The following is a 23,075-nucleotide window of genomic DNA, read 5'->3' on the forward strand; positions in this document are numbered from 1 at the left end:
TGCTTATGATCCCTGCATGTCAGAAAATTCTTTTAAAGAGTGACTGGAGTGTATTCCACAGTTTGATTTTTGAGCCATTTGAATAGGATTTTACTTTTTGAAGGGTTTGGGAAAACCCAACACTGTATAAAGTTTATTTTAATTTCACAAATGAATTTTCGTGGAAAAAAAATACCCTAATGATCTGAGATGATCTAATCTTCGTAGCCTTTTCCCGATGGTTCCATGGACCCAAGCAGAGGCCACACATGACCCTTTGCGATGTCTTGAGAACATCTGGATGTGTGGCCATGATTACACCAAAGTACAGGTTTTTGTTGTGTTAAAACATATTTTTATGGTTGAGAAATGATATGTAACGTTTGTTGTCTTTGTCAAAGAAAAAAGGAAGGAAGGCTTGTAGCAGCGGCAAGCACGTTTTCCAGATAGCCGTGATTCATCCACCCAAGACTTCATGAATACCTGTTTCATTTAGTTACTGCATTTTCAGCTGCGACTGGAAAAGAAATGAAAGTGGAAAAAATAATCAAAATTAATGATGGCCTCACAAAGTCATGTGCACTTTCTGAAAATGAAAACTCTGTCAACTTCTAATCTGTGAAGAATTTATACAAAGGTTATGTTATTTTAAAGCATTCCTTACAGCAACATAAAACTTCAAGTTTCATGTTCCCGATGGTGAGTTAGAGTAAGCGTGGTTGGCTGGTGGGGTGCTGCTGTGTTTCCCCAAGTGTGTTCCCAGGAGGGCCACAGACTGCTCGTCTGCTGGTTCTGTGGGTTTTGTGGTCAAAAAAGTTGGGAAAGGCTGAAGGCACAGCCTGATATGCACAGCCATAAATCTTGATGGCATTATCTGAGGCTCTGAGGTGTCTTATGACATGAACCCTTGATAATATCTCTTGGAGCACATGTTGGAAAGCTCTGGAGTAGGATTAAGAGCACTGGGCTGGTTGCCAGGAGATCTAGGGCTCCTCCTAGTTCTGGTCTGTGGACTTGGTCAAGCTACCTTCCCTCATTGTGCCTCAGTTCCTCCAGGCGTATCACAGAGTTAGGGATGTGCTCTGTATGGTAGTTAAGAGTTTGGTATTCACAATTACTCACTCTCCCCTCCTCTGTGATAGTATTATACACCCCTGCCCCATTGCTTTGGGCTTACCCTTGGGTTATGCTTTGGCCAATGGAACATGAGCACATGGGCTTGAGCCATGTGTGAGGACGAGCTCTGTCTAGGAAACACTGGGAGCTTCCACCAGCTCTCCTGCTCTTTCCCCCTGCCTTGAGAGCCAGGATGGGTCTGCTCCCTGAGCCATGTCCTGGAGTGAGAAGGTGGGTGGAGCAAGGCCACTACAGCATAGTGGCATAGTGTTACCCCATAACATAGTAAGAACAATGTCTTTGCTGCTGTAGTTTCTGAGAATTCAGGGATGGTTGTTACTGCAGCAACACTGACTGATATACCCATGCCAGTCTCCTCCAGCTCAGATACTCCAACATTCTTAAATGCATGTGAACTCTACCTGTGAGTTGTCCCCTCCAGTCTCCCCAACCTCCTCAGTCTCCTGCACATGGAGATGCCCATGATAGCCCTCCCACAAAATCTCCAAGAGGCCCTGTCACCTCCCTAGAGACTGAGGGTCAACAGCCTGGGGTGGAGACAAAGCAAGAATCTAAGCCCACTCACTGTAGGATTTTGATGGGTTTGGGCAATTCCAAAGCCTGTGGGTACCTGAGGCAGGAGTCTAGTGGTCTGGGGCCTAAGAAGTCCCTTAGGAAAGAACCCATCCAAAGATAAGGGCCAGCAGACCTTCCAGCCCAGTCTAGAATAATAATAAGTGAGGATTCTGGAGCGAGGGTTCTGGAACCTTCCAGGACTGCTTGTGTACGGGCACAGGGACACGGACAGCAAGAGCCAGGGCAATGCTGAGCTTGGACACTATGGGACAGATCTGGGGAACGACTTTGCCCTTCCTCTGTCAGCTTAGAGCCTTGCGGTTCCAGACACGGGAGCTGGGTCCTCAGCACAGGGTACTGGGCTGTTGACATCTTGTAAGATGGGCACAGGGAAGGTAAGAAGAAAGTGGAAGAAGACCACAGGGTGGCTTGGAGGCCTGTGTCACACTCCCCAGGTGTAGAGTTTAGGGGGGGTGCATCAACGAGGCTTGGGGGTTCCCAAGACATAGCCAGTGGGCACAGACATAGCCAAGAATGCAGGTTGTATCATTACTAGCATGTGGGGTTTTTACCCCCAGGGGGTCCTGCCCAGCATAACATGCATGGAGACAGCAGCATCATAAAACCTGCCACATCTGTTTGTCCTGATGAAACACCTGGAGACACATGGAGATGTGTGAACTTCAGGAAATGCTCCCTGCAGGGTGGTTTCTACCTCACACACTGGACGCAACCTGCCTGCCCGTCAAAGGGGAATTGTTAAACTGGGATCCATTCACTGATGGAACATTCTACAGCCCCCAAAAAGGATAAACCACGGGGGAAGGGTGTTGCCGTGGAAACAAAGATCTGAAAAGCGGTGCACCATGGAAAAGGCAGATACACAATAGTACGTATTACATGGATTCTTTTTTTTTTTTTTTTAAGATTTTATTTATTTATTTGATAGAGCGTGCATGCACAAGCAGGGGGAGTGGCAGGTAGAGAAAGAGGGAGAAGCAGGCTTCAGGCTGAGCAGGGAGCCCGATGTGGGGCTCAATCCCAGGACCCTGGGACCCTGACCCGAAGCGAAGGGAGACGCTTAACGACTGAGCCACCCAGGCGCCCAGTGCGTGGCTTCTTTTTATTCTAATTATGCACAAACATCTACAGTGATTCTTACAAAGTGGGGAGAGGAATTATAGGGACTCTTCTTTGTATGTTTGTGGACATTTTATAATGAAACACGTGCCTCCCTAAAACAAAAAAATACAGATATTTCCATTCTGGGAGGAAGAAAATGTGCCTTTTATCCAGTGAGATGCCTATGGGGTTGCCTGTGAGTGATGCCTTGGCTTCCTGGCCTCTTGTGATGTTGAGGAGGTCATCCTGCCTAGTTTTTCTATTTGATGTTGGGGTGAACACTGAAGAACAAATGACATTTGGATTCATGGTAACTCATTTATTAATCTTGCCAGTAGAGGATCTTCCACGTTGGCCCAAACATAATTGATGTCCGTGTCACGTTGCTGGAACTTTAGGGGCAGCACTGCAGTCACGCGAGAGTGGGTTTGACTCCTGTAATCATGGGTTCCTAGCTGTGAGCTGTCCCTGTGCCATGCTTGACTTCCTCAGAAGCAAGGAGAGGAGGAACTCCACGATGGGAGCCGCCAGGAGCTCGGCCCTGTGCTTACCCAAGCCAACAAACGCAGGGAACGGACTGCTTGTAGATTTCCTTCCTTTTCTGGGCTTCTCCTGCCTGTGCTTTCTCCCTCTTTCAAAAATTTTGCTTTCCTGTCTCATTTCTGTACCGATGCTCCTGTCAGCCCACTGTCTTCCATAAGTTCTTTGTGTCCAGATGGACAACAGTCCTTCCCTCCCTGCCCATGGAAACGGAGAGAACAAATGGCCTGGGTTTTACTGGTCTGTCTGTGGTTGGCATCAGCCACATGAAATATGAGATCCAAGCCCTTAAAATGTGGCCAGTGCCAACTGAGATACACTGCAAAGTATAAAATACACACTGATTTCAGGGACTTAGTAAGAAAAATGATAATTCTTGTAAATAATTTTTATAATGATTACATGCTGAAATGATAATATTTTGGATAAACAGGATTATAGAAAATAGGTTACTAAAATTAACTTCAGCTGTTTCTTTTTATCTTTTAATGCGGCTACTGGAAAACATAAATTATGTTTCTGCTGGGCTGGGCTGATCCAGATCTACCAACTTCGTTCGTTTCTCTCGATACACCGCTCACCTGCTTCTGGCTTGCTGCACACATCTCCACGCATCCAGTGTCGGTCATGGGGGTGGTAAGTCTGCACGTGGATGATGGCACAGGGGACACGGAGGACAACACTTCTTCCTGCCTCTTGGGACCTCGAGCTCTGACAGCCTCTGCAATCTCACAGGCATGCACATCAATGTGCCTAAATAAATGTGTTCTTATACACTTGATTCTCTCCAGCCCCAGCAAGGTAGGTCTGAAGAAGGAAAGCAAGAGAAGTGAATTGTTCATTTGCAGAAAAAATAAATCATGCAGCCGCTGTGGAAAACAGTATGGAGTTTCCTTTAAAAAGTCAAAAATAGAACTACCCTATCATCCAACAATTTGACTTCTGGGTATTCTTCCAAGGAAAATGAAAACACTAACTCAAAATGATAGGGACCCGCATGTCGACTGCAGCCTTAATTACAATAGCCAAGGTATGGAAGCAACCTTAGTGTCCATTGATGGATGGATGGATAAAGATGATGTTGTGCATACACACACACACACACACACACACGATGTGGTATATATATATATATATATATAAAACAATGCCGTATTGTTCAGTCATAAGAAAGGAAGATAATCTTCCCATTTGCAACAACATGGATGGAACTTGAGGGCATTATGCTGAGTGAAAGAAGTCAGAGAAAGACAAATATTTTATGGCCTCCTTCTTCAGACCCACCTTGCTGGGGCTGGAGAGAATCAAGTGTATAAGAACACATTTATTTAGGCACATTGATGTGCATGCCTGTGAGATTGCAGAGGCTGTCAGAGCTCGAGGTCCCAAGAGGCAGGAAGAAGTGTTGTCCTCCGTGTCCCCTGTGCCATCATCCACGTGCAGACTTACCACCCCCCAAAAAAAAACAAAAAAACAAAAAAACAAACAGAACAAAACAAAAACCCCAACCAAGCTCATAGATGCAGAGAACAAGATTGGTGGTTGTCAGCGGTGCGGGGCAGCAGGTGAGGGAAATGAGTGAAGATGGCCAAAAGACACCAGCTTCCAGTTATAAAATAAAGACGTCATAGGATATAATAAAGGACTCCATAATGACCCTAGCTAATAATACTGTATGGCCCATTTGTAAGTTGCTTAGAGAATAAATCTAAAAAGTTCTCATTGCAAGAAAAAAATTTTGTGGTTGTGTATGGTGATGGATGTTGGCTAGACTTGCAATGATCATTTAACATTATATACAAATACTGAAAATCATCATGTTGTACATCGGAAGCTAATATGATGTCAATTATACTTCCATAAAAGTTTATTTTAAAAAAAGAAAAGATGAATCCTAAGCTTCCTTGAAAACGTAAATGTCCCTGAGACATTGACAATACTGTTGGGCCAAGTTTGGTAATGACCAGTGGAGTTTATCCTAACCTTGAGTCTCAGCCTTCTGTCTGTCTTTCACTGACAAGAATAAGCTCCCAAGAGGAGGACACATCCTTAATCATCTCCTGTGCCCCCGCTAGCTAGCTGTGGGTAGTGGGGGAAAGAGACAGTTCACGGGTTGCATCCCATGAAGGACCGGGGGCAGGCAGCCTGGTCTGAACCCTGGCTCTGCCCCTTACTACCTGCATACACCTGAGTGACTGTGTTTTCTTATTGGGTGTATTCTTGATGCTCCGGCATGTGGGGCCTTGAGCCTGGAGAAAACGCCCCTTCCAGGGCTGGCCAATTCCTGGAGTCAGGGACGACTACCCTACAAGCATGCCTTTGATCAGAAATGAACCAATCCAGAGCCGGTGCCTCAAACATATCCTATGTTTGACTCTCAGATGTCACGCCACTCCCCCCACCATGGTCCTTTGTCACCCCAGGGCCAGGTACCTGACATCGAGAGACAGTTCCATAGCCCAGAAACTGCCATAACTATTCAAACTAGCAAATCTGAAACTTGCTTTACTCTACCTTGCCTTCTCTTCCCACAAAACCCCAGTAAGGGTTGTGGACCAGGCTTTCCCCTTCCCTGTCCTCTGCCTCCCGACGGACCCTGGGGCTTCCCCCCAGCCTGCATGGCATCTGCGCCTCCCATTTCTAGGGAACCGTGAGTACAGAGTCCTCTCCAGAACTACTTCTGTGTTTGCTTACCCGACTAAAACAATCCCAGACATATCCTCAGAACATCTTGTCTTCCCTAAGTCTTGGCTCCTTCGTCTCTAAAATGGGGGCGATGGTGTCCTCCCAATAGGGAGATCCTGTGTATGAAGGTCACTTAGCACAACCCCATCTCCCACAAAGCTCAAAACATGGAGAGTGACTTTTTTTTAAAAGAAGTTCCCCTCCATGATTTCATTCTCTTTCTCCACTTTGTTGTGTAATTTGTTGTTGTTACACTTTTTTTTTAAAAATAAGACATACACAAAAAAGAAAAGTAAAAGCCCCTAACCTCAGATTTCACACACACACACACACACACACACACACACACACTGGTGAGCAGTATATACTGTCCCACACGTGACCGCTAAATGGGAACATACAATCCAAATGGCTTTGGATCCCTCCCCCGCATGTACCTGCACACAAGAAAGGAGGTGGGAGCATTTCCCCCTCCTTCTTCCTCCAGAATCTTCCTGCCCATCCATGAGGGCTATCTGGGAGGGGTCATGGCAGACACGTCAGGAAACAGCAATGACCAGTCGAGAGGAACGACCTCATGGCCATCGACTGCCACCGATTCCTACCAAAGCCTGAGCTGGCCAGAGAATATGAAAATTCCGTTCTGCTTTAGAGGTACAGCCAAAAAGTTCACTTATAGACTTGAAACAAGAGAGTGATATTTGAATATTTTAATAAATCACAGAAAAGTGGGATTTCAAAGGGCCAACGGAAGGAAAAAATGAGAAAGTGATGTGTCTCAATGATGGAGGAAACAAAATAAAATAACAATAAGTGAATAATAAAATAAACTAAAAATAAAATAAAATAATCCTTGGAGGGATGGGAACGGAGGACCCTGCATGCTGTAGGCTGGTGCGTTCTATCAGAGTTGACCCCCCTCTCCTGACTGTCCAGCTTGGCCCATACAAGACGATTCTTGTGCATAATTTATATGATGACATCAAATTTCCTGGTTAGGAAGGAATGAAAACACTATATATATTAGCTGTAAGTTACAAGGTCAAAGGAAATTTTTGGACAGATACTTAACTATATTCACTTACGAGAAACGTCTGTTTGTTGTAAAATCAGGTAATCACCTTATAATGAAAAGGAGGATTTCAAAAAATTTTTTTTCCACTTACAGCAGAATGTCTTCAACCAAATAAGTTGAATTGGCTTTTCATGATTATATATTTCAGTCAGCTGCCTTAAGCCCTTTCTGGATCAAGGCAGGGTACAATAAATAATGTACATTTTAAGTTAAATCTGGAAAATATCACAGTAAGCCTGCTAGTTAGAGCCTGGGCCACATAGGTGTTCAAGAAAACCTAGCAATGGTTGTGTCCATGTGGCAGGCAAAGAGGGTTGGCAAATGTTTTAAAAAGGAAAAAGCAGGCCTGAAACCTCGCCAATCCATCACAGAGCTCAGTTTCTACCTCCCTGGCTTCCACTGAAACCAGACGGACCCCAACCAGAGCCCTGGTAGAACCCTGTGGTTGTGCATCCACAAGAGTTTCTGAGGTCAAGATTAGTCAAACCCATTCTTTTGCGAACACAGCACCCTCCTCCCCCCCCGGGACCAAGCTTCCTCTGTGCAACGTCCTTTCAGGCAAGTAGGAAAATTTCTGACCTGCCCGGATCTAGGGAAGTCACAAAGCTACCCAGCTAATTCTGTGTCGCCCCAATGACAGAGTTAGCGTGACAAGGTAGGGCCCTCCATAGATGGGAGAGCTCAAAAACAGGGTTAGACGCGGGACAGAATGCAGAAGGAAATAATCTGAGTGTTTTCAACCACTGCCTAAAGCTGGACAACCCATCCATTGATCAGGGGTTACAAACCATGATCAATGGCGCAAAGGAGACGGTTTCATCCTGATCAATTTATGGCCCTCGTAAGGAAACAATAGGAGTCCCGCACGGACTTCTGCAGAGAGCATCCAGTGGATTTTCGTCTCCTTAACCCATGCTTTCCTGCCAAGGGGCTGCACCCTAGGCTGATCCAACAAAAGCACATTTGAGAACACACCCGGCACCTTTTAAGCCGACGGAGGAGACAAGAAAGTTGGAACAGTAAGGCTTAAAATAAATGTTGGTCTGTGGAACCATTAATAAAAAATGGACTGCCTTTGGCACGGATTTGTCCCACTGTCTTCGGCTGAGTTGAAAACACTAATAAAAAAAATAATGTAGCCCTGAATGTAAAAACCATATTACCCCAGTCCTAAAGATTTCTCCTGTCAGGGAACCCCAGGGAGTTGTCAAAAATAAATAAAAATCTAAGCTAAAGAGAAAGTTATTGAGAAGGTGGGACATGGTAAGAGCTTTATATGTGGCACTCAGGAATGCTGGGTTGACAGATGTAGCTAATTCTGCAAGAATAACTTCCTATTTGAATAACAAGTAAAAGGTGTTTAAAGAGAGAAAGGTTATATTTTACTTCAACAAGTACAGCTTTTGGTGAGTGTTACATAAATATTGATTAAAAGCCCTGTGTTTGTTTCGTTCACTCTGACAGATAGAAAAAATAGGTCATCAGAGCCTTTCTTCCTTGGCTGCTACATTACAGAGATCAGATTTGCCAAGGCTCCTGTGCTATATTCAGGGGAAACCAGGAGTTTAGATTTTATATTATTTTAATTCAAAAAGTGTGTGTGGGGGTGGGGAGGGGTGTTGTTGTTAGTTTGGCAACTCGTTTGGCTTGCATTTTGCAGTGCTTTTAATGAGGACGATCAGCACAGTGCGGTTTACCATCTACAGAGTGTGATGTGTGATGGGTTTCTTTGGGGCCAGATCCTAAGAAATGACTCCTCCTCCTGGAGGGTGAGTCCTGAGGCAACAGCTAACAGGGTTATTCCTGTGGCTTCCCAAAGGCTGTTTACCAGGCAGAAATGTTTTGTGCAAGACTTCGCAGAGAGGTCGTGCCGGACGGTCGGAAGGATGCCGAACCCAGAAAACCAGTTGTGTTGAAAAGTTCCCTGCTCAAAACCTTAGAACTTTCTCCTTTTAGTTCCTGCTCTCTTAGGAAGGGGCTCTAGTGCCTGCTTATCAGTCTTTTAGTACTGATACTGATAATGGTAGTAAAAATACCACTAATAAGAATAACGGTACTAGTAGTATACCAGTTAGCCATTAGCCATTGCTGTGTAACAAAGTACCTCAACACTGTGCAGCCTAAAACGACCATCATTTTATTTTAGCAACCAATTCTGTGAGTCATAAACTCAGATGGGGCCGGGCTGGGCGACTCTTCGGTTGCATGTGGTACTGTTGGGTGGAGGTCCTTGGTGGCACTCACCTAGCCAGTGGGCTAATCTGGAGGGACTATGATGTCTGGCACTATGCGGGAATGGGAGCCAGACTGTGGTCCAGAGCACCCCCACTTGGCTGTCTCAGGGTAGCTGATCTCCGCAGCCCTAGCTCAGGGCTCCGAGAGCAAGGGTCCCCATGAACAAGGAAGAAGGGCACAAACTTTCATGACGCAATATCAGAAGTCACACTTTTTCTGTATCCCAGTGGTTAAGGGAGTCAGAGAGCTCACCCAGACTCAAGCAGAGGAGATGCAGACTTACATCCCCTCTTACTCTACCCCTGCAAAGGAAGGAGTGAAAAATATTATAGCCCTGTTTTAAAATCACCACAAACATACATGCACCCTATGTTGATTGCAGCATCATTTACAACAACAAAGTTGTGGAAATAGCCCAAGTGTCCATTGACAGATGAATGGATAAAGAAGATATTATATATACATATGTATGTATATGCACACACACACACACACACACACACTCACACACACATTCTTTTTGTGGCTGCTTAATATTCCATCATATATTTCCATTAATATATATATTAATTATATTCCTTACATATAAAAATGGAATATATGTGTGTGTGTGTGTGTGTGTGTGTGTATATATATATAAGTGGAATATTAAGCAACCATAAAGAGAATGAAATCTTGCCATTTGCAATGACGTGAGTGGAGCTCAGATAGACTCGTGCTAAGTGGACTAACTCAGACAAAGACAAATACCAGATGATCTCACTCTTATGTGGAATTTAAGAAATGAGACAAAGGAGCAAAGGAAAAAAAGAGAGAGAGAGAGAGAGACCATGAAAGAGACCCTAAACAGCAGAGAACAAACTGATGGTCACCGGGGCAGAGGGGATGGGGGAATAGGTGATGGGGATTAAAAAAAAAATCAAGCTCTGAATCACTGGGCAGTGCACAATAAAAATAATAGTAGCTTGTATCTTATTTTATTTTTTTAGAGAGAGCATGGGGTTGAGGGAGGAGCAGAGGGCGAAGGAGAGAGAGAGAGAATCTCAAGCAGACTCCACGCCCAGCGAGGAGCCCAACGCAGAGCTGGATCTCACAACCCTGAGATCATCTCCCGAGCTGAAATCAAGAGTCAGATGCTCAACCGACTGAGCCACCTGGGTGCCCCAGCTTATATTTTTAGAGTGTTGACTACGGACAACAAAATGGTCTGAGACTTTATTCATAGTTCTCACCACAGACGTAGGTGTTATCACTGTCCCTGCTTGCACAGAGAAGGGACGTTCTGCTTTCTCTCCGCTTTCCAGCTTACATGTGCCAGAGCCCAGATGAGAACGGGGGGTCAGTTTCGGGATCTGCTGTCGGCCACCGTGCCCAGAGTGGAGTGTCGGGTCAGGGTGGGGAGTTTAATATGTCTGTAGTTCTCATTTGAAAAGGGAGAGAAAATTAGGTGCTGAGAATGGTGAGCGGAGGTGGTCACTGGATGGTGCAAAGGTCTGCATAATTACAGAAGTGGTAAACAAACAGATAAATAACATGACCAGAAGCAGCAAAAGCCAGCATTCACGGAGCACTTCTTATGTGCCAGGAATCTCTTCGTATTCCCCCGTATTTGGAAAGTTTGCCATGCCAACTGCGTTTGTGTTAACTGTTAAAACGGTCCTCTGAAATCAGTGCGATAGTCCCCATCCTGCCGATGAGAAAACTGAAGGAGAGAGAAGTTAATGCACCAAAGTCACACATCTGGGAAAGCAGGGTGGAGGGATTTGTACCCTTACAATGTTGTTTTGAAGCTCAAGTCAGAGTGGGTGTGAAAGCCCTTTTTAAAAGGGTAATTTCTTGGGACGCCTGGGTGGCTCAGTTGGTTAAGCAGCTGCCTTCGGCTCAGGTCATGATCCCAGCGTCCTGGGATCGAGTCCCATATTGGGCTCCTTGCTCCACAGGGAGCCTGCTTCTCCGTCTGACTCTGCCTTCCACTCTGTCTGCCTGTGCTCGCTCTCGCTCGCTCTCTCTGACAAATAAATAAAATCTTTAAAAAAAAAAAAGGGTAATTTCTTTATAGCCATCCTGTTTTGTAAAGAATTGAAGGTGGTTTTGTCAAGGGCATAAAGTGGTCCGCGAATCCAGGGGGCTATTGTCTCCCCAGTGAAGCCGGCATGATTCCAAGACATATGCGACTCCCCCACGTCCCGGCTCAACACCCACAACACTTCCATTGCTGTAACCAGAAAGCCCGTAACCCTTTGCAACAAAACGGAGGCAACTGTCTTCCTTGGGGTTCCAGGGAAACCTCATGTGGCTGCCCCGCCTGTGTGACCATTCCTCAGGGACATGCCCAGCTGTGCCGCCCTGGGGACTAGGACTGCCAGGGAGAGACAGGCCCACAGGCCCACAAAGGGGGTTTGTGCTGTGAACGTGAAACAAAGCCTCCTGCTTCCATACAAGTTTGCAATGAAGTCTACACTGTTTGCGGAGACTTCCCTGGGTGTCCTACACGTGTCCTAGAGTTTTCCAGCCTTATATTTTTTTCCTTCGCACATACCATTCTTCCTCTTTATGGACGGTCCCTTAAGTGAAATGTCAGCTCCATGGGAGCAGATATTTCTGTCTCTTGCTTTATCCCCAGCTCCTAGAAGAATACCCAGAATGTAGGAGGGATTTGATCATTAGATGGATGACGTCATTGCCCACGGAACTGCTCATAGCCGTAGTGGCCCCGTGAAGGTGGCCCAGAGTTCCAACCATTCAATGGCCATAGGAAGGACTCATTAGTTCAATGAATGAGTACTTTTTAAAAAAAAAATTTTTTTAATTTATTTGACAGACAGAGATCACAAGTCGGCAGAGAAACAGGCAGAGAGAGAGGAAGAAGCAGGCTCCTTGCTGAGCAGAGAGCCCGATGTGGGACTTGATCCCAGGACCCTGGGATCATGACCTGAGCCGAAGGCAGAGGCTTAACCCACTGAGCCACCCAGGTGCCCCAATGAATGAGTACTTTAATATATGGGGATTTTTTTATGGTGGTTGGGGTTCGAGGAGAGGCCCACCCTAAATTTTAAAGCAATTAAGGACACAGGAGGAAAGAGAGATAAGGTAGGAGAGCAGAGGAGCTGGAGATGGCTGTTAGGGTCAGAGCTGGGCAGGATGTGAGCAGCAAGCAGCTTCCAGAATCAGACCAAGCCCTTTGTTACCAAAGTGCAGCCTCTAGACCCGCAGCATCGATATCCCCGGGAGCTACTGAGTCGTGCCCAAGCCCCAGGGGGTTTATGTGCATTGAAGTCGGAGAAGCACTGGGTGAAGGTGTCACCGAGACAGGACCTCCAGAGGAAGAGTGGGAGGGAGCCATCTGCTGCGGAACGCTCTCCTCCGAGAAGCTGGGAAGCGGAGCGCAAGCAGCGCAAGAGCTCAGCCCCTCGGGAAGCCCTGTGGGGAGCGAAGCCTGCTCTGCTTCAGGCTGCAAGGCAAAAGTGAAAGGAAGCAATGAAACTCTTCAGATTGGGGATGGAGAAGAACACAGCAGGGCCCTAGAAAGTGGGTACCCAACCTAGTCCCTCGCTAGTGCCCTTCGCACCTCCCCCTGTGCCCTCTAGACACCCCCAACATAACCCACCCACTTCGACCTCCCTCCCACCCACTCAGAGCAGGGAAATGGCCCTTTCCTGTGTGGCCCTTCCCTTTATTCTTCCTCTCCTGCCTCTCTCCCCTTGCCATCTTCTAGCAAATTCTGCCTACCCAGGAGATCTCCACTTCACAGTCACCTCCTCCAGGAAGACCCCCCTGACTAGTTCACTTCCCAGTTCCATGGGCCCTAGAACTCTGATTCTTGCAGCTACTCACTCTTGCAACTACTCATCACACTTGACCTTACATGTTCGGTGCAGATAATTCCTCATGTGGCTGGAAGCTTCGAGAAAACAGAGGCTATATTCCCAGCATGCAGGCCAGTAGGGCTCAATACACATTTGTTCAATGAATGAATAAATGAATGAACAGTCTTTAAGACTTTGCTCAAATGGTTCATTGGAGAATTACATTTTTTTCATGAGCACTCTAGAAGATGTTCGGTCTTCACTTTTCTTTCCGGGTAATAGAACCTCAAATCCATTCAAGTGTTGGGCAAGCCTGGGGGAGGCATTCCTCCCTGCCCTAGAGGGTGAATCATGATATGGGATCCCAGGCATCTTTCTGTTCTGCTGCCCGGTGGTGAGGGCGTGTCCTAGGGGGACACAGGGGAAATTGCTGGGGCTCCTGAAGGAGATGTCCTTCCCTAATAACAGGGGGCCAGAGGGTGACCAGCCTGCCCGAGTCTGCCTGGGACTTTCCAGGGAAGGCCCCCCTCCAGTCCTGCATAAAGGGGGGCTGGTTGGTCACTTTAGATGCTGACCACCCTTCTTTCTTATTGGAGATCTTGTATCTGCAGCTGCCGAGGCATCTTACACCCATGAGGCGACAGATTTAAGGATGAAAATCTAACTTGTTGGAAATACCTGAGCAGACTCAGAGTCCTCCACAATCTCACTGAGTCACATGAGAGCGACCCTGGGAATTCTCAACTTCCTATTTCTTGTTGTTGCCATAATTGACCGTCTGGATTTCGTAAGCCCGTCTTCGGTGGGTTTGCCATCACTTGCAGCTGAAAGCGATCCCAACTCATACAGTCAATGAACTGTAGGGGGGAAATGCTGGCAAAATTAAGACCAGTCAAACATAAGTAATACAGAAGGCAAGATCTTTGGGTGTTCCAAGTTCTGTGAATGCGTCGGCCAACAGTGGGAGACATTTGGATCCGGGGCTCAGGCTGGAAATGGCTCAGGCATCTTGTTGTCCTAAGTGCCCGCCACACACCCCATCTGTTCAAATATTGTCAAACAGAGAAATCCTGTGTTGAAAAACTCTCATACAATGAAACTGCACGTTTTACCTGCTGCGACAGGCCGAGCCATTATTGGAGAATTTCCACTGAGCAAATAAGCCTTCACATTTCATTTGGTAAGCCGTGTGCAGCGCCCATGAAAAGCTGAGTCACGTGCATTATTTTGTCTTGTTGATGCACACATTTTTCAGGGCCCAGCAGTGATGTGTGTGATTTGGCTCTGTTGCAAAATCCTCTGCCCTTCCCCGTAAGTTTAGAAACAAAAGTGCTCTCTTTCCATGTCTCTCATCACCCTTTCCTCGGGAGCCTTCCTGTGAGCGGCCTGACTGAGAGCTCTGAATTCCGAGGGGGGTGGGCAGAAGCGCAGGGACTGCTAGCCCTTCCCTTCGCATGCATCTGCGGGGAATGTCGTGCGCCCTTTGCCTGGTCTCCAAGTTAGAAGCCTCCTCTGACTCTTCATTCCTCGTTCCCCTGGGAGGGTGCTGATGACTTCCCTCGGCAAAGACAAGCAGCAGACGTCAACTTGCAGTTGAAATCACACTGATCATCTAGAAGATGCAATTTGTGATACGTACCTAAATCTGGTACAGAACCCAAGTGGGGTGGTCAGTCTCGGCACCACGGACCCCTCAGTGGGGGTAATCCTGTCCAGTGTAGGATGTTTACCAGCAGCCCTGGCTTCTGTCCCCTAAGTGCCACCAACACTCCTCTCCCCAGTTGTGACGATCAGGTGTTTCCAGATTCCCCTTGGCAGAGGACGAGCTTGCTAAAGCAGCCCTGGTTGAGATACTCCAATTTAGGGGAACAGAGAATTTATAAGACAGAAGTTACGAGGGTCATCAAAGCCACCAACTCATTCTAGGGATGGAGTTGTGCATTTGGGTGACGTTGACATTAGCGACCGTCATGGCCCCGAGGTCCAATCAGTTCAATTTAGAGTGACCATGGGAGGAAGGTGGGAAAAAGGAGAGGTCAGTTTGTAAGTCCTCTGTGTTTGGTGGAAGCGTCCTGAGTCCCCGCCCACTTAGCGTACTCCTGATTGCCGATTACTGTCTGTGTGATTGTTGGCGCAGGGGAAGCAGACACCGGTGGAGGAGAGGCTCCCATTTGCTGAAGCCTCTCGTTAGTCTCAGAGGTCTCAGAGCCACATGGGTCCCTGCAGGTTAGAGAGGAAGGCCTGGGAGGGAGAAGACAGCAGGTCTGGCCCTGCTCTTCAAAGGGAGTGGATTCCAGTGAGGTCAATGCCATTGGAAAGCATCAGTTGCCCCATTATTCTAGTAACCAACAGGTGTGGGTGTTGAGCCCTGAGTGACACTGATGTCGCTCTAGTGCAGGGACCCAGACCAACCTGGGGAACCCCCGAGAGTTCACAGGCCAGCTGGGGAGCCCGGATGCAGAGAGGAGGGAACAGCAGGACCTGCAGACCCACAAGGGGCAAAAGGGACCGGCGCTGGGAGCTTGCAGGGGAGGCTTCCGCAAAGCTGGAGGGGGCTGGGCGAGCATCCCCAGAGGGGGTGAGCGCTGAACTGAGCCCCACAAGCTGCACAGAGCTGGAGAGAGCATGAGCAGAGGCCAGGAGGGAAAGCAGGGTCAGGTGGGACACATTGGCCTCGGTGTCCTTTCCGGGTACCGTGACTGAGCTTGAGCAGAGCAGGTCCTTCATAGGGGGCACTGGCGGCAGAGGAAGTGAGGGGGACAGCAGGGTTAGTGCGGGGGAGCCTTGAGTGCCAGGCCGAGGAGGCTGAGGTCCTATATGAAGTCAGGGAGGGAACCATGACCGAGGACCCGCACAGATTCAGGGCTTGCAAACACCAAGTGACCGAGTGAGTGGGGTCTGGGCCGGATGGCAGGGCTCCCACCGGCCGCCAGGCCCAAGATCAGCTTACACCAGCCCAGTGTCTCCCTGAGGAGCCAGCCCCTGCCCCTCCGCGGCCCCCACACACTCCCTGGTTGTGTTCCTTCCATTTTAATGGCAGTAAACAAAACACTCCTCCACAAAGGGCCCAGTGTGTGCAAAGCAAGGGGCTGCACGTTTCTCAGCGTCACACCCCATTTATCCCATGCGAGAACTGCACCCCCATCTGGAAGTGGGGAGCTGGGCAATTATCAAGAGAGTGTGATCGATGGAGACAACCAATTGGGAATAATTAGGTCAAAAGCCCCTCTGTTTCCTAAGCACCACTTGGCTGTGGTTGAGTTTCTGCCAGAGTCATCTGGAGATTGGCCTGGGTTCTGCAGGCCCCTGGGCATGGGGGTGTGGGCAGGCCTGGGAGCCCACACAGACCCCGGGCCCCTCCTGGCTCTGGGGAGACAAGGGTGGGGCTTCTGAGGTCTGGGACACAGTGGAGAAGGCAGATCCCACGTCCAGGATTCAAGTCCTAGGGGCAGGTTTGGAAGCTGCCTCCTCTGGGTCCCTGGGCTCTGCAAGATGCTATGGTGGCAGGAACCAGGCTGGGTTGCTTCTCTGGCTCTTGGTGCAAACTGGCAGCTCTTTGGGTTTTCTTATAGCCCCTCCCTGTAGGATGCGGTGTGTGGGATGGGCTGGAGGGTTTGTCTAACGGGACAGGCACCCAGGATCGTGGTTTCCCGAACCCTATGGCTCTGTGTTTAGGCATGGGTGGTGCCCAGCTTCCCCGTAGGAGGTGCTTCTTTCCAGGGAGGGTGCTGGCTTCCCAGCACTCACCCCGTCGGCTCTCCAGATGCAGTCTGGGCGGGGTGGGCTCCCGCTGGAACCAGCGACCTCACACAGATCAGTCTCTGTTCCCTGGGGCTGGCTGTCTTTGTCACAACCGCACAGGGAGGCTTTCCTGCCTGGGGAGGGAGGCCACACTGGCCAGGCTGTGGGATCTTGCTGGTGTTTGCCTTCCTGTGAGCAACGGGGCCACCTCCTTCAGAGCACAGTTTTCCTAGCCCACAGGCCAACGTCCCAGAGGCTGGGGTATGAACGTAATTAAAACAGAGTCCCAGCCCTTCCAGAGCATGGAATGTTGTTTGGAACAGATGGGCATACTAAGAAGTGGTGCACGTTGGTGAGTGTTTCACAGTGCAGTGGGGGCATCTGCCCACCTGGGGAGTCAGAACCAGCCCCTCAAGAAGGCAACCCTGCAGGCTTCATGAAGACAGGGGCAGGGGCCTCCCTCGGAAAGAGGGGGGCATTCTTGGAGGAAAGGTCTAGAATTGCCTCTAGGTGGGAAAAGGATTCAGAGTGGGGCTGGTAGAAGGGGAGGGAGAAGCGTAAGGGACCATTTTCCATCTTGGGGTCCCACCACCCAAAATTCGGATTTTCAGGAGAGAGACTGTGGGGGGCCAGCTCTGACCCATCCCGTGCCCAACTCTTGCACCAGAAGTACCTCTGAGCAGCAGCCGAGCTTGCACATGGGGTGGTTCCCCGGGAGAAAAGACCAAGGTGCTCCTGGCATCCTGCAGGTGGATTGCTGGTGGTGGAGGGGTCACAGGGGAAGGACATTTGTCCCTGGGGGCAAGGAGAGGTAGAGAGTAGGCAGCTCATTTGGCCACAAGAATAGGAGCGCCCAGGAACTCAGGAAGCAGGAGACGCTGGTGGTGACAATGGCCCGTGTCTTCCGGGAGGGGTGGGGGTGTCTTCCTTTCCAGGATCGCTGTTGGTGTTGGCTATTTTTTACAGAGCATGAGTCCCTTTACTAAGGATCCTTAATATACTAAGAAGATCCACGATTCTGTAAAGCCGGTGATCTTTCCCCATTTAACTGATGAGGAAACCAAGGAAACCCGGAGATGCCAAGCTGCCCCCTTGACGCCCACGTGTCCCTGCTGAGACGACTGTGTCCTCCTCTGGATAGGCCACTGAACTCAGTTAAAAAAACGATATATCACTAAACTCAAATGCTCTTGAAAATGCCATGTTACCCTTTCCAGGAACAGTGATGGGTTCAGGTCGTGCCTTAAAACTAGGGCTAGGACCCAGCTCATCGGCCGGGGGAGCTGCTCTCCACCCGCAGCCCCAGCGACACTTGTGGGTATTAACAGGACTTATGTGCTCTTGGCCAGAGCAGGGGAGGGAAGCCAAGTATGCGGCCAAATAACCAGCTGGGTTGGAGATACAATGAAGGCTGGCTTACTTACTCTGTTTTGAAATCATTTCTAAGTCTTTTCTTTTTAAGATTGTATTTATTTGTTTATTTATTAGTTGAGAGGGAGAAAAAGAGAGAGAAAGCAAGAACATAGGGCAGGCAGAGGGAGACACAGGTTCTCCGCTGAGCAGAGACTTAACCAGCTGAGCCACCCAGGCGTGTCTATGTCTTAGTCTTGATTCTACATTCTCGCGGGTCAATCGTCTAAAAAACAGAGGAAAACCCGGAGTGAATGCTCTGGCTCCCTCGTGCCTGCTCCCTACTCCCTCGCCTTTCGTGCGTCTCTTCAGAGTTCCCTCAGAAACCATCCTTTCCCTTCGAGGTGGTAGATCACCTACTCAGGAAACTCAGTGTGTTTAGTGAGTGTGGAACACAGTCTTCCACTCAGAAAAGTCTCCCTCTCAGCCACCCGAAGGAGTTTAAAGACCCTGTTCTGGAGAATCTTTGCTCTGAGGGAAAAACACTCAACTTCATACCTTTGTTCATCAAAGAGATTGAAGGGAGATCGAAGGGCTCATTCTTAAAAACGCAATCTGTCATCTAGGAAGAGACTCTGTTTCTTTGGCTTCGAAACACTGCTGTTTTGTCTAACAGCCAGAAAGTACATTAATAAAGCCCAAGGGATCCTTTGCATTTCGAACTGCCTCTGTTGTAACAAGATCCCCAGATGCCCAGTTTCCCTCCCTGCTGTAGACCCTTCTATCACCGGTGTGGCCACTGGCGCTGGTCCTATCTGGGCCACCGAAGGAGCACCAGAATGGAGGCAGGCACAAGAGCTCCTGAGTCGAGAAACTGGAGGTTGTTCTTTCCTATGAAGCAAAATGAGCAGAATCTCCCCTCTCTTCATCTTTACGGGCTTGGCACTCGCTCAGCAAGAGGTAGTAATAAAACATTCTCCAAACAAGGCCAGTTCCTGAGAGTTTATAAACGACACACCAGAGAGGGTGCATTCCTTTGGGAGGTTCTGGGTTTTTAATGAGCAGCAGGACGTTCTAAAGAACTTGTAGGGAATGAGGAACAGCCAGTGTCGCCAGCAGCCGAGACATGGAGGCCACGGTGACCGGTGACCAGTGGAGCAGCTGAAGCGACAACCGCCTCTCTTGGGGTGTAGAAGGTAGGAAGAACCCAAGAGACCCTATCGTAAAAGTGGAAAGGGGGTCCACCTTGCTTTGTTCCACGACTCCAACAGGAAAGCTTCTGATCTTTTAAACTCATTGGCCAGGGGTCGGCAAACTATGACTTGTCGGCCAAATCTGGCCCACTGCCTGTTTCTATCAATAAAGTTTTATTGGAACAGAGCCACACCCCTTTACTTATGGATGAATCAGCTGTGGCAGAGACCCCTGTATGGCATGCAATGCCCAAATACTTACCATTTTGCTTTTGACAGAAGAAAATTTGCTGATCCCTGTTGTAGGCAATAAAAAGGGGGAATCGACTGTAAAGAAAAGGTAGGAGGCATTTTCCCGGGCTGTGAGATTACCGGAGGAACACAGAGAATGAAGAAAGCTCCAGGGCTGGAGCTTGTTGGAGGAAGCTCCAGCCCTGGCTTGTGGTGCGAACTTCAGTTAGAGCAGGTAGGAGACGGGCGTTCCGGGGATGCAGGTGGAGTTAGAGGGAGAAGGGAAGCGGGGCTGTCTCAGGGATGCTTGGGATCAGAGAACCTTCAGAGCTCTTTTGTCTCCAGCAGAAACTCTACAGATGTGTGGCCTTTAACCCCAGCTACCTGGGGGTCCTCAGAAGATGGGGCTCTTAGAGCCAGTGCCTCAGGCCAGGTCAGTCCCAGACCATCCTCAAACAGCTCCTCCTCATCCGGCCAGTAACCTCCGTGTCAGTCTCAGGGGAATGGCTCTGTCCACAGCCAACTGGGGTGCAGTGGGGCCTCTGAGGGTTTGACCCCCTGCCCGGGTCAGGAGGAGGTGGCTCCTTAGGCAAAGAGGGGGCTGCAGGGCTGGCAGGGCTCTCCTCCCGGAGGAGGACAGACTGAGTTGAGCTGATGAGCCTCCACTGTTGGGTCTCCTGACTGTGAATCGCATCGGGGGCTGGTGTCACACGCCAGTCTCATAATAATACACTAAATGAGTCCTCTTAGACATCCGCGTGCACATAGGGGTTTCCCCCAGGAAGGGGAAGAAAGGAATAGAGTGAGAGAGGAAGGGAAATAAGAGGGAGTGGGGGGGAAGGGACAGTGGGAGAAGCAAAGAGCCTTGAGGAGTGGGGGAGGGGAAGAAAGGGTGTCCTTCCACCAAGGGCAGACTTCAGAGCCCGACTGTCCAAGCTGTGACAGACGCTCTCAAAACACTGATGCGATGAATTCTGATGCAGTGAAGCGCTTTCGGTTATGGACAAAGCAAAACAGAGTCTTTCCTTGATTTACCCGATGTTTGCATTCCCGGAAAGTGTGGCGCAAAATTCACCTTATATGGAGGTAGTCTCCAGGCTCAAGCACTCGTGTAGGTTTTCATGTACACGAATGGTGCGTGGGACAAACGGCCAGTTTTCTGTCCAGCGTTGCTCTTCTGCACCACCAGGTCCCAGGCTGCTGTCGCCTGGATGCCAGGAGCCCCTGTTCCCTGCACCCTAAGGTGCCAACCAAAACCGCCTTCGCTGATCTGCAAAATAACCCCTAGGGGGCAGTACCGCCCCTGCTGAGAACCGAGATCTTCTGGCTCCTCACTCCCGTGCCAGGCTCTGTGCCAGGCTGGGAGTACAAACGAATCTAGTCTGGTGCCCAGCCCAAGAAACATTACGTGAGGGTGGCCAGATTTAGCAAGTCAAAATACTGCCTGGGACATACACCAAAAGTTATTGGTTGTCTCCTTGAAATTCAGATTTAACAAGATGCCCTGTGTTTGATCTGGCAACCGTCCTGGTCATACAGAGACCAGGAGCCGTGATGACAGTGCTGGCACAGGGACTGAGGGGTCTCAGAGGAGAGGTCTGCGGGAACGGAGACTTGGTGACGGCTTCTGGCATTGGTAATCCATTGTCGCTCCTTGAATGCCCACCTAAGCCAAGGGTCACATCGTTTTCCCCAGCTGGCCAGTGAGGCCACCAAGGTACTAAGAGGTCACCTGACTCCTCTGAACACACATCCAGTAGGGTTGGGATCAAGGGGACACTGAGAGAGCGCTCCCTATGACCGTCTACACCCCAGGGTTGGGAGAGGGCCGTGGGGAAGGGCGGGTGTGGAAGAGGCCTGGCGGGAAACCTGCCACTGCATGCGGCCTCCTGAGTGTCAGGAGCCCGGTTGAGAACTGGGATTTAGGGAGAGCGGGCTTAGAAACGGGGGTGAGGGTCCGCAGGGCTGCAGAAGCCCGGTGCTTGGACCATGAGAAGAAAATTGCTTTCAAGTTTTCTTGCACCAAGAAGGGTGCCCCCTACCACCACCAAGAGAAAAGGATAAAAGGTCTGTACATGGTCTGAGGTCTCCCCTCGGCAGGTGCCTCCAGCCCAGCCCAGCCCCCACAGTCTTGCACACTCAGCTTCCCGGCCCTGACACCGCCTCCTTACCAACCCCTTCCTCTTCAGGGACGAGGCCAGGACATGCTCCCGAGATGCTGTGGGATCAGCCCATACGTGAGGACCGCTCAGGAAGCCTTGCGCTGGGGAGAAGTTTCTCCCCTTCAGGAGTAGGTCTTTTGGGTTTACATGTGGCTCCTCACAGATGGGGTGCTCTCTTAACCGTGGGTGAACGAAGGTACTCAGTGGGGTCCCCGCGGCCCCTGCGAATGCCCCCTCACACAGACAAAGAGCACAGGGAAGCTGCTGGAATCAGCAGGCCTCATTCTTAGCTGAGGTGTGTTCTTATTTGCACATGGCTTAACTGCACCGGCTTCCACGGAAACTCAGAGGTCGTATCTTTGGGGGATGAGCTCACAATGAGTCTTGGAATGTTCTCTCAAATAACAGGAGCTGAGACCTTGTTCTGGGACCGACAGCTTCCTCACGAGACAACTGGAGGCTGAGGTCTCCACTGTGAGCAGTTGAGAGGGACACTCAGGAAACCAGGTCCTGGCCCGTGGGCACCCCGCAGCCTCAGACTGGGGTGGGGAATTAAAGGACATTACCTTCACTTCTCAGGGGGAAGGAAAAGGGGAAAAAAATCCAGAAAATAAAGCTTCAGGGAGTTGGAGCTGCAGCAAAATCCTCAATTGCTCTCTTTAGAATATTCAGGGGAAAGGCCAGACTGGGTTTGCCAAAAACCTGGGGGTAGAAATAGTATTGATTTTGTGGGTTTTGGTTTTTTTTTTTTTTGGTTATTATTAATGCAACTTTTCCCCGAATGTAAAGACATTTTTAAAGTATATTCCAGGGGCGCCTGGGTGGCTCAGTCGGTTAGGCGACCGACTCTTGGTTTTGGCTCAGGTCGTGATCTCAGGGTTGTGAGATCAAGGCCCTCGATGGTCTGGGCGCTCTGTGTGGAGTCTGCTTGAAATTCTTTCCCTCTCCCTCCTCCTGTCCCTCTGCCCTCCCTGTTTGTGGGCTCTCTCTAATTAATTAATCAATTCTTTAAAGTATATGCCAGTGTTACAACATTATCCTTGCTGAAGACAATTTAGAAAAAATATAGGAGTAAATCACAGTAACTGAAATTTATGCATTGTCTTGCTAAAAAAAAAACAACTTTTTTTTTTTAAGTTAAAGGAATAACTTAAACTAACCATTTAATAATTGAAACTTCTAAACATGGCTCGTCCAGTCAGCCCTCTCTTTGTGGGGAACAGAGAGTCATTTGTCATTAATATGTAGGTGGTTTGTATAAACC

The 23,075-nt window shown here is 49.0% G+C and overlaps 1 long non-coding RNA gene across 1 annotated transcript; it reads right to left on the reverse strand.

Moving 5' to 3' along the window:
• Window positions 1-339: 339 nt before the first annotated feature.
• LOC309860589 lies at window positions 340-22,111 on the reverse strand. The gene is made up of 3 exons (XR_014309465.1): window positions 21,821-22,111; window positions 3,915-4,140; window positions 340-496 (listed from the first exon to the last, which is right to left on the reverse strand). It is a non-coding gene; the product is annotated as an uncharacterized lncRNA (long non-coding RNA).
• Between the last annotated feature and the right edge of the window lie 964 nt (window positions 22,112-23,075).

This window comes from Mustela nivalis (assembly GCF_964662115.1).
Source record: "Mustela nivalis genome assembly, chromosome: 1".
Classification (NCBI taxonomy): domain Eukaryota; kingdom Metazoa; phylum Chordata; class Mammalia; order Carnivora; family Mustelidae; genus Mustela; species Mustela nivalis.